Source organism: Puntigrus tetrazona, chromosome 16 (genome assembly GCF_018831695.1).
Source record: "Puntigrus tetrazona isolate hp1 chromosome 16, ASM1883169v1, whole genome shotgun sequence".
Classification (NCBI taxonomy): Eukaryota; Metazoa; Chordata; class Actinopteri; order Cypriniformes; family Cyprinidae; genus Puntigrus; species Puntigrus tetrazona.
In genome coordinates, this window is record NC_056714.1 from 14,086,670 (window position 1) to 14,100,231 (window position 13,562).

At 38.1% G+C, this 13,562-nt stretch overlaps 1 protein-coding gene across 1 annotated transcript in view; it reads right to left on the reverse strand.

The window, feature by feature from the left end:
- The window catches only part of erfl3 (Ets2 repressor factor like 3), a 42,528-nt gene that overhangs the window by 25,917 nt on the left and 3,049 nt on the right, over positions 1–13,562 (reverse strand). The window lies entirely within an intron of this gene.

The following is a 13,562-nucleotide window of genomic DNA, read 5'->3' on the forward strand; positions in this document are numbered from 1 at the left end:
TGTAACAGGTACATCTAAGAGAAACCTTGCTCTCTTTAACTACTTAACTGGACTGTAATACTGAGAGCGCGCGCACACACACACACACACACACACACACACACACACACACCCTTTATTAGCACACCTAATCTAAATGGTGTGGTTCTACCACAACCTTCCTCTTTGCTTGTGTGGAGGAAAGAGAGGAAATTAAATATAAATTAAATCTAAAAAGAAGCGCTAATAAAAGTCAGTCAAACACAAGAACGTTTCTTCCTCTCTAACAGACTTTTATCGCACATCAATTGCAAAGCACTGTGCTTGGCAACTACAACTATGGGAAAAATGTAACAAAACAAATAAAAAACACATTCTAACATGACGTCGCAGTATAACATGCAGCAGATATTTTCTTCTGCATTGTGGAGTGCAGCGGATCATTGGGTGAAAAATGTAGGTGATTATAGGGAGCCTGCGGTTGACTGTAAGAAAGGGGCAGGGTTTAAGTGGGCTAAATGATTAGAGAAGTACAGCAATTTGTCACCAGAAAAATAACTGTCATTTCATGGGGGAAAAAAAACTGAAAAATGCATCGTTCCTAATAATAATAATAATAATAATAATAATGCATTTAGAAAAAAGCATAAACATAAATTTCATGCAGGCTTTAACGCTTTAAATCAAACATTTTACACAAACTTTTTATGAACCTTAAAGACACAATCTGCTTCATTCAGAAAGATAAATGCATTTCAGTAACTGAGTCATGTGTCGATTCAGTAACCGCTTTGAACGATTCCGATGAGTTCATTCAGTGTATGACGAGTCAAGCGGCTTCAAACCTAAAAATAGTCTTTCTAAATGGTTCAAGTTAAAGTTAAAGCAATTCATGTGAATTGGGCGGAACGGTATATTTGTTTTTGTTTTGTGCAGGCTGCGATGAATTAATTCAATGAATTTTTTCGATCACAACTCCAATAAAAACACACATAAGTAGAGTGCAGCGTGATGTAGAAACAGCTGCCCCATAAGGTCTCTGAACATTGAAAGTCAAACGTAAAACTAGTGCTGTCGAGCGATTAAATAATTTAATAGCACTATTTAAAACGGTTTACAATGGTTGGCTATAAACAAAAATATTGTTCAGTTGTACTAAACACGCATCGTTGGTCGTTGAAATGGTTAACAGTGATCGTCAACACCTCTGTACGAGTGTACACACAAACGGCGACCCCCTCCCGTCAGAGCACAGTGCTTTTATCACCTTCCCCATCTTTGTTTGTGTACGGCGGTCTGACTTGCGTCTGTGTGACGTGTAACCGGCCAAAAATACTCCCTCTTCTTTATCTCCATCACCCCATTCCTCACCCCTCCTTCCTTCACCTCCATCAGTCCTGCTCTCCCTCTCTTCCTGCTATTCTTCTACCTCTCTAATTTTAGATAGTGAAGGTGGGGAGACCGCCACACATCTGCGAACAATCTGAGAGAGAGAGAGAGAGAAAGGGCGAGAGAGGGATATGAGTGTTTCTATCCAAGTAACACAGTTGTAACACTTGGAGTTGGTGAGAAACTTCTGTAAGAGGTATGGAAGTCTGTGTATGTGCTTGTCCAGGATCCAAAATGCCCATGTTGTTGTTTTTTTTGTAATTTGTTAATAGCAGGTAAAAAATGAGAAAGTTTAGGATCAGGATTTTTTTTTTTACCACTACAAAATATACATGCATATCTATAAATATATAATTTGTATATAGTAAATAAACATGTATTTAATTATAGTTTTAATCAAATGATTATCAATAAGGTCACACCATATACCATATACATTTTTATTTGTTTATTACTTAATATATGCACTATATTTAATCTATATATAATGAATATAAACATTACTATCTATATGATATCATTTCACATTACTTCCATTTCTTCATAACTTGTAATTCCTTACAACTGGGAAGTAACTTTATTTACTCCCCTCAAGCCAATTTTTACTCATATTTGGCACTTCCAAGCGTTCATTTTGGACCCTGTGTGTGTGTTTGTGTGAGAAAGGGGACAGAGGACAGGACACAGTGTGTGAGTGTGCGCGCGCGTGTGTGTGTGTGTGTGTGTGTGTGTGTGTGTGTGTGTGTGTGTGTGTGTGTGTGTGTGTGTGTGTGTGTGTGTGTGTGTGTGTGTGTGTGTGTCCAATGGTAAACATGTACAAGGCTGGGAGACATGCAGAGTTGCCGCCTGTCACCATCATACACACACTCACACAGGCAGACGTGTCTCTATGTGGTGGTGAGCAGCAGGACGGCTGTGCTCCGTATCTGAGAGATGCTTAAATGGATCTGCTCAAGCTGATTAAAGTCCTGCTGCTCGTCATTACATAACACTCACCTCACTCACACCACAGGAGACCTGGATTACAGTCGCCGCCGTGTGTGTGTGTGTGTGTCTGATCACACTGTATTAGTGCAGTGTCTCTTCAGCCTGTCTAGATATTCAGTGTTTATCTTCAGCTCTGTGTGTGTGTGTGGACCAGTGTTGTCCATGGATAGACAGAGACACTCTCTCTCTCTCTCTCTCTCTCTCTCTCTCTCTCACACACACACACACACACACACACACGTATGCACGCAGCAGGGAGAGATCTCATTAATGACGGGAATGATTGAATTATCAGGAAAGAGTGTTTTGGGTCCAGATCTCACCACAGCCATCCATCTTCCTTTGATCCTGTTGTTTGTCTTTCGCTCACGATCACTATCGGACTCCAATCACCTACTTCTGTGTCACTCTCTATCACCTACCTTCAGTCTCGTTTGTCTCGCCCAGTCCCCCGTCTCTCACTGTCCCACATCTCTCCTTCTCCGCCCTAGTTTACTCATTACTTAATTTTGAAGTACTTTGTTGATGCGATTGATAAACATGACACTGCATCAATGCACACAAATGTAATTAATGTACTAAAAATGTTTTAAAATAAGGTGGCAGCAATATTTTTTATATATTTATTAATTTAAATACAACAAACAAACAAATCAAATAGACTAAATGTGAACAAAAAATAAAAGAAATTAAATAAAATACATTTAAACAAAAAGAAAAAAACAAAAGATACAAAAATAATAACAAAAATACAATGAAATACAAAAAAACAAATTAAACAAGATTAAAAAAAAATGAATCAAAACAAACAATATGTCTTAATCTGGTCCCCCCTTCCCTATCTCTGTCCCAGTCCCCCTGTCTCTCACTCTGTCTCTCTGCCTCCAGGGACAGATTACCCTCCTCAGCTAGAGCTAGTAAAGGCCGCTGCATTATGCAAGACACTGATGATGTAACCACGCTCACTCACTCTTCTCAAACACACGGTGTCTCACCACAGCAACAAGCATCAGCTACTGGTATGTAAGGAATCAAAACAACCATCATCATCGTATGGACTCGTACAGCAACAGATTCAGCTCTGTACACACATAACGCTCAGCTCCGACAAAGTCAATGACCCTCAATCAACCGGTGTGTTTTTAAAGCAAATGAACTGCAACATGAATTGATCTGTGGTTCTTAACACTACTGCTCTGTTTGTGACGTATCAGTATCTAAAACATTGAGGTTAAGGGTTAGGTCACAGAAATGAGACTACATTATTGCAACTTTTAAACAAAGTTTTTGGAAATACATACATACATATGGGTGCCTATTATCAAATCAACTAAATCACAGTGCTAACCTACTGACCAGGCTATTACTACAACAAGGGAAAGACAGAATGGTCAGTTTTTTTTACTGGTGTATTATGTAATTGGCAAGAGAGTATACACACACACACACACACAGTCCACTGGAAAGAGATAAGAAGTTGAATTGTCTAATCAAAGCACTTTATTGTCACTACACCAAATATGTAATTGAATAGACAATACGCATATTACACAATGGTTGTATAAAGATGTATAAGCATTTGAACATCTTCACACAAGCCAGTCAGACACCCACTCACACACACACACACACAATATGGGATGGAAAATAGTAGGACTGTACTCCACCCAGGGGAATCCCATCCAAAAACACATCTACCCTAACAGTGCTTCATCCATGCACACACACACACACACACACACACACACACACACACACAGGCAGCTGGCATTGAGTTACAGTACCAGTGGCAGAAACAATGGAAGTGCACGTTTCTCAGAACACACACCTTGCTGAGTCATCCAAACACACACACACACACACACACACTCTACTAATACACAAACAGATCTTCCAATCTTTCATGAAGTGTTACAAAGGGATCTACAATCTTTCTATAAGTTGTTACACACACACACACACACAGGAACACAAACACAAGCTTGCAAACTGAACCCCTGAGATAACACAGAAATAACACGCAGTCTCTGAGCAGCAGGCCAGGGTAAACCTAATAACTCTCATCACACATCAGCACAAAATGGCCGCTCAGTCAAGCTGGTTTCAGGTGGTCTATGAAATAACTGTGGCATACAACTTTTTCAGATCCTCCTCATTAGTTTAGTAGTTTAATATTTGATTTCTCCAGTGCTGAGATTTCCGTCTTTCACAATTTCCTACAAGTAATCAATAAAGTACTTATCAGGTCTTATCTTAAATGCCAAAGGTGGAGACCTGTTGTACGTTTAAAGGTGAAGTGAGTATTTTCTATAACACCAACATTTTTTCCTGTCTTTAAATTTCAGTGACAATATGTGTGTACATGTGTGTTTTTGCATTGGAAACAGCTGCTGATTAATATTTTTGACATTTTGTTTATTAGGATTCTTTGATTATTCTAAAGTTAATCAAAAGAACAGCATTTAATTTAAACCAATAAACAAAAAAAAAAAGCCTTTACAAAAATTGTAAAAAGTCTTAACTTTTTTTTTTCTTTGCTGAGGGTAAAAAAAAAACATACTGACCTCAAACTTTGGAACAGCATAGTATATCATAAATTGACATCATCTACCGGATGTTACATGATGCTCTTTTTTTTATTAATTTGTTCTGTCTATATGTATTAAACACAATATAAATGCAATTCATAGTATGGCATAATATTTAATTATATTTGCTTTTAAAAAAAAGCAGTGAAGCCAAATTTTGATAACATTTGAAAAATTTGTGTCCATCAAATTAAAGTCTTGTGTTGCAACCAACATTCTGAACATATTATAAGGGTGACCTTTACCAGCTCTCATGGCTGTGTATCAGGTTTAATAAATCTTCAAATATCAGATAATCTTTTTACAAAAAAGCTAAAGTTAGTACAGTGTCAAATGTCATGTGGTGCAACCCCCACCTAATTGTTTTAAAGAATGAATTTCTTTAAGAATTTTAATTACAATTGAGATGTATTCATCTTAATTATCATCACAAACTTTCTACGTTAAACACGACTCATGGCTCACTTATAACTGCATATTAAACTAAGACAGAAGAAACTATTAAAACAGAAATGCCACTTTAATCTACAAACCCCTTTAAGCCACAAAGTGCTCAGCTGAGAAAGTGCGAGGCAGGGCAGCCGTTCCTCTGACAGACTGAAAGCTAAAGCTAACAGCCTTGCTGTGACTGCTATACCGAGGGCCTCTCGGTCTCTGTCCCCATCCGTTATAAACCCTAATCCCCTAAAACAACAATCACACACTGTTACGCAGGCAAGCCCTGAGCTGCCCTGCGTTTCCTTACACAGCTTTAGAGAGAGAATAATCGAGCGAGTCCCTTAAATTCTGGCCCATATGCGCGTGTGAGCATTGCATAATCAGCCAAAACCATGTCTGAGGCTAAATATGGTACAGTTAAAACAATTATGAGGCAAGCACTTTGGCCAGAGATCACACACACAAGCAGCTTATAGCTGATGTCATCTACAGCCCAGAATATCAACATCACCCAAAGCCACAAAAAAAGCATGTGAAAACACAAAAAGACGAGATATTTTTTAAAAAAAAAATGACCACAGACAACAATATATTAATGAATGAAAAGACTAATAATAGAGCTAATGGACGGCTGACTTTCTAGTGAAGACACACACGTGTGTGTGATGGGCAAACGTGACATTAACATTTGATGCTGAGAGTCGCCTAAATACAGCAGCTCTCAGACTAGTCAGATATGCATTATTCAAAACCGCTAGACATTACGTGGCCATACGTTAAAAGAGAGAGCGGAAAAGCGTTAAGAGCTTGAATGGTTTGTTTTGCTGCGTACAGTGAGAGGTCGTGTCAGAGATGCGGGAACGTACGTATGAGTTTTTCTGAACGCTACCACCTTTAGCTGAAGATGATGACACAGCAAGTCCACCAGGCCTTAAAAGTCACTCAGATACTCAGAACCTTGTGCAACCGACACCCTGCCTAAAAATGAGAGCGGGATGGAGGGAAAAGACGGAGAAAGAGAGTGATGGAAGACGAGACGCCACTGGGGTATTCCAGCATGGATTAGTGACAGAGAGGTTATGAGTGTGTGTGTAAGAGGAGTGGAGGGATGGAGGTGTAATCGATGGTTTAAAAGGTTTTCAGTCACACCAACACACACACATACACTATTCTCCCTATGAAATACAAAACTCATCTGAACACACACACACACACACACACACACACACACGCACGCGCACGTGTATAGAGTACATGTCAAGCACCAATATCATCTCGTCTGACTGTGGAAGTGTCAGAGGTGTGGGATAAAACTCAAATGGCACTTTAAATCTGAAGAGTGTCATTTTCCAATGTTAAAACACTCAAAGTACTTCCTTGAAATGGCGCAAGTGTGCTGTGTTTTTTCCAGACCGGCCCAACACAACAACAAAGGCTCGATCAATAGTGAGAAGCCAGGGTTTTTATTTTATATTTTCTATTTTCTATTCCGTTTACACTTTAGAAAAAGAAAGGCTAGATACAAGATATAGATAACTAAAGTAAAACACACACATCTGTTTGTTCTCTGAGGACTTTGTTGACATAGTTTTTTAGACTAACAATATTAACAATATGTTAAAAGGTAAATGACATTTCCTGTCTAAATGTGTAAATGTAAATAAAAACGTTGAATATTATAACATTATAAATTATCAATATAATTATTTTTCCTATTCTGTTTGGTATTGCGCTGAACAAATTAGCCAATTTAACTATACTAAAAAAAGAAGTAATAAACTGTTGCAACGCTTCAGATTCAAACAGAAAAACAACTTAACTTTTCAACTGAAAGACAACTTAATGTATTAACTTTTTAAGTAATTTCACGTTTAAAACCCAATGAACTTTATTTGACATTACGACCTGCAGAGTTATGTTATTAAATATAGTCACGCTCGTCGGGTAGAAATCCAGTTGGCCTTCCGTGAATGTGTAACAGTTATCACAACTCAAACAAAGTGTCTACACAACAAGAGGGCGGCACGTGAGGGAAGGACGTCCTCTCTTCGCAGCTCTAAAAACATTTTCCACCTGTCTTCCATCCTGGCCTTTATATGATTAACAGTACTTACTGCACAGGTGCACATGCACATACTTGCCTACTCACACACACACACACACACACACACACACAGACCTTCCCTTCACTAAACACACACGCCCTAACTGATGAATTAGAAAGTGAGTGCCGTAAATGCCAGTGACAAACTAGTTCAAAGTTCAGAACAAACTCCAGCACGCTCTTGAACAGGTTTCAGCACATGAAGAGAAGAACATAGGAAAAACGAGACCGAGAGAGAGAGAGAGAGAGAGAGAGAGAGAGAGAACATGATCTTGCATTCCTCAGAAGAGAAGGAAAGGGAACGGGGTACGGAGGAGAGGGGGTGGGGTGGGGTGTTAAAGTGGCGCCAGACAGCATTTGAATTCCCGGCAGTTGACCACACAAACACACACACTATCACACACAGGTTTAGACTGTGTATATAATGAATAAAAGTGTATGCGTGCTGACTTTTCATTATTATTTGAACAGCATTATCACCAACTCATACTCATACAGACATGTTTACCTAGCCAAATAAGGACATGACACATATCTATTGTTTTTTTATATTATCGCTGAAACTTTAAACTAGCCGTAATGCTATTGTTAAAATAAACCAATTATATAGGTTAGTTACAATACTTCACTTTTTTATTTGATCTATCACAATGTATACTACTAACAACTATTCATTGTTTTTTTAATTATTTTTATTAAAGTAAATTTTATGCAATCTTTAAAACACGAAAACACTGCTATTTAAAATGTTCATAAGCATTAAAAAAAAAATTGCATTCATTTTATTAAATAAATAAATAAATATTTAACTACAACATCATAAATACATTATAAACATTAAAATGTTATTTTAAGATTTTTTTACATCTATCCTATTATTAAAAACTTTGCCTTTGATTATTTTTTTTTTTCTATTTTCATTAATACATTGTTTATGTTTGCAATGTCCTTGTGGAAATAGTTGGCTGCTCACAGTACAGCAGATTTCAGATTCATCTTTAATGAGACATCTGGATCACACAATGCAGACAATCCCTGACCCAAACACGCACCTTGTAACAGCATCACAACGCAACAAAACACATCCAACGAGCATTAACATCCAGGGATTCATGGGAGGAGAGTCAAAGGTGACGGAAAAAGGAAACGATCTCACACAGTGTGAGCAAAACGTCTGAAGCATCTGAAGTGCTTATGACCGGCACTTAACGTCTCAACGTGGCTGGATGCTGCACTCAGAAAAACACGCGCGCACACAGGCACACAATCCAGGTGTTGCACTGAGTCAAGCGCATGACAATGCAGCCTCTGTAAAGTACCTGTATTACATTTCTCTCTCCCGACACACACACACACACACACACACACACACACACAGAGCAACATTCTTTCACAGCAGAGCAGGCTGCATTTCATCAGGTTCAAGCGCAGAAGCTCCTGATGACAGTCTGGACCCAGAACACACAATCTAACAGCAGCTGAGCTCTAATGAGCAGCCGGATCAGCACAAAAAGTGTCGACAAAAGTACAGCGTGACAGAGAAAAACACAGCCGCAAACATGGTTAAAGCTCTAATCGCACTGAGAAAAAGATTTGAAGTCATGCTCATACACATGACCTAAAAGTTAAACGTTTTAGTTCGCACCGCATCTGTGGAACGCTATCTGTGTCAAGGTCTAAAACATCCGTGTTCAAGAATGCTCTAAAAAACCGAGCTTTTCCAAGAATGCGATTCAATGTGTGAGAGTGAGTGCTTGAATAAATGAGTGTGTGTGTGTGTGTGTGTGTGTGTGTGTGTGTGTTTGGCAGAATGCTTTTCCTGGAATGAGTAATGCCACACAGGCTGCAGTGATTTAAGCTTTGAGCAGGAATGTGGGAGGTCCACGTTTTTTTTCTGCAAAACAAACCAGTGTGAGAGCATGTGTGTCAGCGTTAACAGAGTGAGTGTTTGCTGAACCATGAGAAGATCGCCCTATTATCGGATGTCAATGGCGCGTCCATCAATATCAACACTTTGTCCATTATTCAAAATCAATAAACGTGGCTCAATACACACATATACAGTCTGTAGGACTGCGTCTCTTCTGCGTCGTCCTAATTGAGTGAAAACAGATGTCCGAACTCTCTTTGCGCAGTGCAATTATGTACAAGTCTAATAAAAGGCTAATGGAGGTTTCTCTGAAAGTGTAATGGAAAGCTACAGTATGAAGTGTAAACAGCGGTTGGAAAGAGATGTTCAAAAACAGCAGAAAAAGGTCACTTAACCTTTAGCATCTCATTAAAACAAACATTAACATTCACAGACACAGAATTGAAAAAAATAATCAATTAAAAAAAATCCTTAGAGGCCTTAAGAGTTTGTGAATGAATAGTATTTCTGTTCTATTACGCCATGCAATGCAGTCTGGGACATTTTTTTTTTTGATCCCATGGGTACAGTCGAAGTAGCAATTGAATTAAGGGAGCATTTAGATGTCGACGCAGATTCTTCTGAGCACTTCTCGTAAAAATTGAACATAGAAAGGTAAAAGGGAATAGGATTATAAACGTCCCGATATGCTGTTTTTAAGATTGTTTTGCTAAATATAAAAACAACAAAGCCATATGTTTTAATGCCCTCACAAGTGTTTGGTTGGCATGACACGCCTTAGATATCAAACATCGCATACATATTTGAAAGCGCAACCATTAGCAGCAGATGGCATAAAGATATTAGAAGATAAGAACTTTTACTTTTTAACGTCCATGAAATTACAATTTTTCACGGTATTACCAGTTCAATAAAACCATAAACATTTTTAATTGTTTAATAACTAACTTTTATTTTAAAATTTTATTGTTATCATTAATGAAAAAGGAATCAAATGCTGATAGAAATAATAACATTTCAGAGGTAGGAGCAATAATCCCTAGACAGACCCCTTAAAAAATAAAACTAAAAACCAATTATTGCAAAGATATGAACATTTTTTGTCAACCTTTTCTTTTTAAACCTCACTCATCAGAAAAACAACAATTTAGAAGAACAATGCCACCATCGGTCAAAAATTTATTTTATATTATATAAATTTTTATATACATTTATATTTTAATATAATATATAATATATATATTTTGACATATTACATTAATGGAGAGAATATATTAAGGTTTTGTTTCAGTTTATATATATATATATATATATATATATATATATATATATATATATATATATATATATATATATATATATATATTTTGTTATATTTTATTATATTTATATTTTGTTATATTATATTTAAAACAAAAAAATTTTAAATTGTGACTGTTTGGAATATAAAAAAAGTCACATGCAAATACAATTATCTCACATTATCACAAGAAACTGCAATAATACTACATATAATATTAGATTTATTTGGAAGTATTTCTTAACATCACAGCATAGTATTTTTTACTGTATTGCGGCACTATAAGGTGGCATTCCCTTTTGACAAAAAAGTTGGTGAAACTTAACCCATAATGCACTTGGCTCAATACGACTGACCATAAGTGGGGATAAAAAATGCTAAAGTACTGTAATTTTCAAAAAAAAAAAGCCCTGGAGCTTGTCAAAAATCCACCAGATGACTGGTTTTAGTTTAAAATTACAGCAGGAAATCTGTGTGCAGGTAATGCGGAGAAAGAATACACACTTTTAATTTAAATAAGCTACCTACATTGTACCAGTATGAATACGAAATCTGCAAACTTCTGTAAAAATCAAAGCTTGGTTGTTTTGTGCTTGAATGAAAACCCCAAAAATGAACACCCCGACACTGCTTTACATGCTTTCATAAGGGCCTCTAAGTTCATCTTCAGTGGTTTGTCATGTTAATGAACATCCTACTGAAGGCTCTTCGGATATGTGAGGTATGCTATTGTGAAAGACATGCAAATCTCAAACCACATAATAGAGCATCGTTTAAACCATCCTTTCCACATAACACTTCAATCATCAACTTGTTCTTGTGTGCTTCAACTTTGTGCAACGTGCAAAACTCACACTTGCCTTGAATGTTTAACATTCTCCTGACGCTTGAAGAGGAAGGACAGGACGGAAGGCGAGGAAAGTGAGAGCAAGGTGACATCTGACCTCGCTAACTAGAGCCAACCGGAAGCTTAATCAAATATTGTCAACCTGTAGTACTTCTGATTTGAAGAAATGGGGAATTACGCAGAAGAATTTAGGAAATTAGATAAGGAAATGAAACCAGGCTGACGTGGTTCGTGAGTATCGTATGCAGTTGAGGAGATGGCATGGGGTCCTCATGCCATTGGCTGCGTGGCATGTGACCGGCGGGGGCAGGGGCGTGTGCTGGAATGCAGGGTTAGGGGGTGCAGCTATGGAAGGTCACGAGGTCAGGGTCATACACACACATGTTGTCCCCCTCCCCCCGATCACACACAGGGGCCTCTGTGCTTCTGTCAGTCCATAAACGACTCCAAACACATGGACGCTCTCGCTCGTATTCTGCGCTGCCCCCGTAACCCACTGACATGGCAAACACACACAAACCACTGTGCTCCCCTGTCGGTGGACACACCATTATTGTTCTCCAGGGGTAAAAACAAACAAAATACTATTCAACCCCAGAGGACCTCATTCATCCCTAGAAATACACCATCCGCACACTTCCAGCGAAACACTTATTCCCCACGCTCCCAAATCGAGGTACAAGTGTTCCCAACGCGAGCGGTGTAAAAAAAAAAAAGTAGACTTTATCGCTGAAGCTCACACTTCAACGTCGACGAGAAATCCTTCCTGTGTGTTTGACATTTACAGGCGTTCACAGAAGTCGACGATCGTTTTGATGGGCCTGATGGGAAACTAGGCAGTGCGGAAAATACGAAACACGCTCGGTGGCTGTCTCGCACAAACACACACACACACATGCTGCCGAACAGGATACATAAGCATGTAAACATAGAGAGGTGCCTGTTGATGTTGAACTGGTTCCAGAGAGACCTGAACAACTGAGGCGGCTGCATAACACTGACTAAAATGGAGCACACGGTCTCCTGTGTGACAATGTGAACGAGCGATAAAAGGCTGCTAATTATTCCAAATTAACAATCTATTACACCTACATGGAAACCAGCATCCAGTGAGCATGACAACGGCACACTTACAAAAACACAGGCAAACATGTGGAAATAATACAGTAAGCGACATAAAAAAAAAAACGTGCCAGGGTTCAAAATGATCTGGGAGTGCGGCAAAAATGCAGCTGGAATTTAAAATGTGATATAGTTCCTATATTTACATTTATTTATACAACAATTTGAACGTGATTGCATCAGTGAATCACTGAATTATCTGATTTATTCAACACCACTGATTGACTGTGAATCATTCACTCAAATGATTTGTTTAAAAAGACCAAAAAACAATGCTATCGCTACACACAAAAACAAAAAAAAGTGCATATATTTTTGCCTTTACTCTCCAACTTTATTCAAGTCATTCAATATTAACTTATTGTTAAAAACTTACCTAACTGTTGCGTAAAAGCAATATCTTCCCGTGCTGAATATCTGCAAGCGTATTCATTCGTTTTAATGAATAGCTTATGTAACTTTTACGCTGATGATTCCTTAAAAAAAATAGGCGATGTTGACATACTATGACTGAAAAAAGTGACCTCAGTTACAAATGGCTGAATATTGAATACAGCCCTTCGATGTTACATTTAAACTGCATTTTAGAAGTTCAAACACCATGGAAGTCCACTGTAAGGAGGAAAATGCTGTATGTTTCGCTCCAAAAATACAATTTCTTTACTACTGAAGAAAGAAAGAAAGAAAGACACGGACATCTTAGATAACAAGGCAGTGCGTACATTATCTAAACTACTTCTTTAGCCACCGACTATTCGTGAACATCTCATGAGACAGCACACAAATTACAGGGTTAGCCATTTAGGATACTGCTGTACTAAATACACACTGAGGCCTGATGGGTAGACCATAGTTAAACCACAGACACTTTCAGATGTTATAGAGGAAACGAGATCTGCCGGGGTCAGCTCAAGCCTATTTGTGCAGACACACAGCAC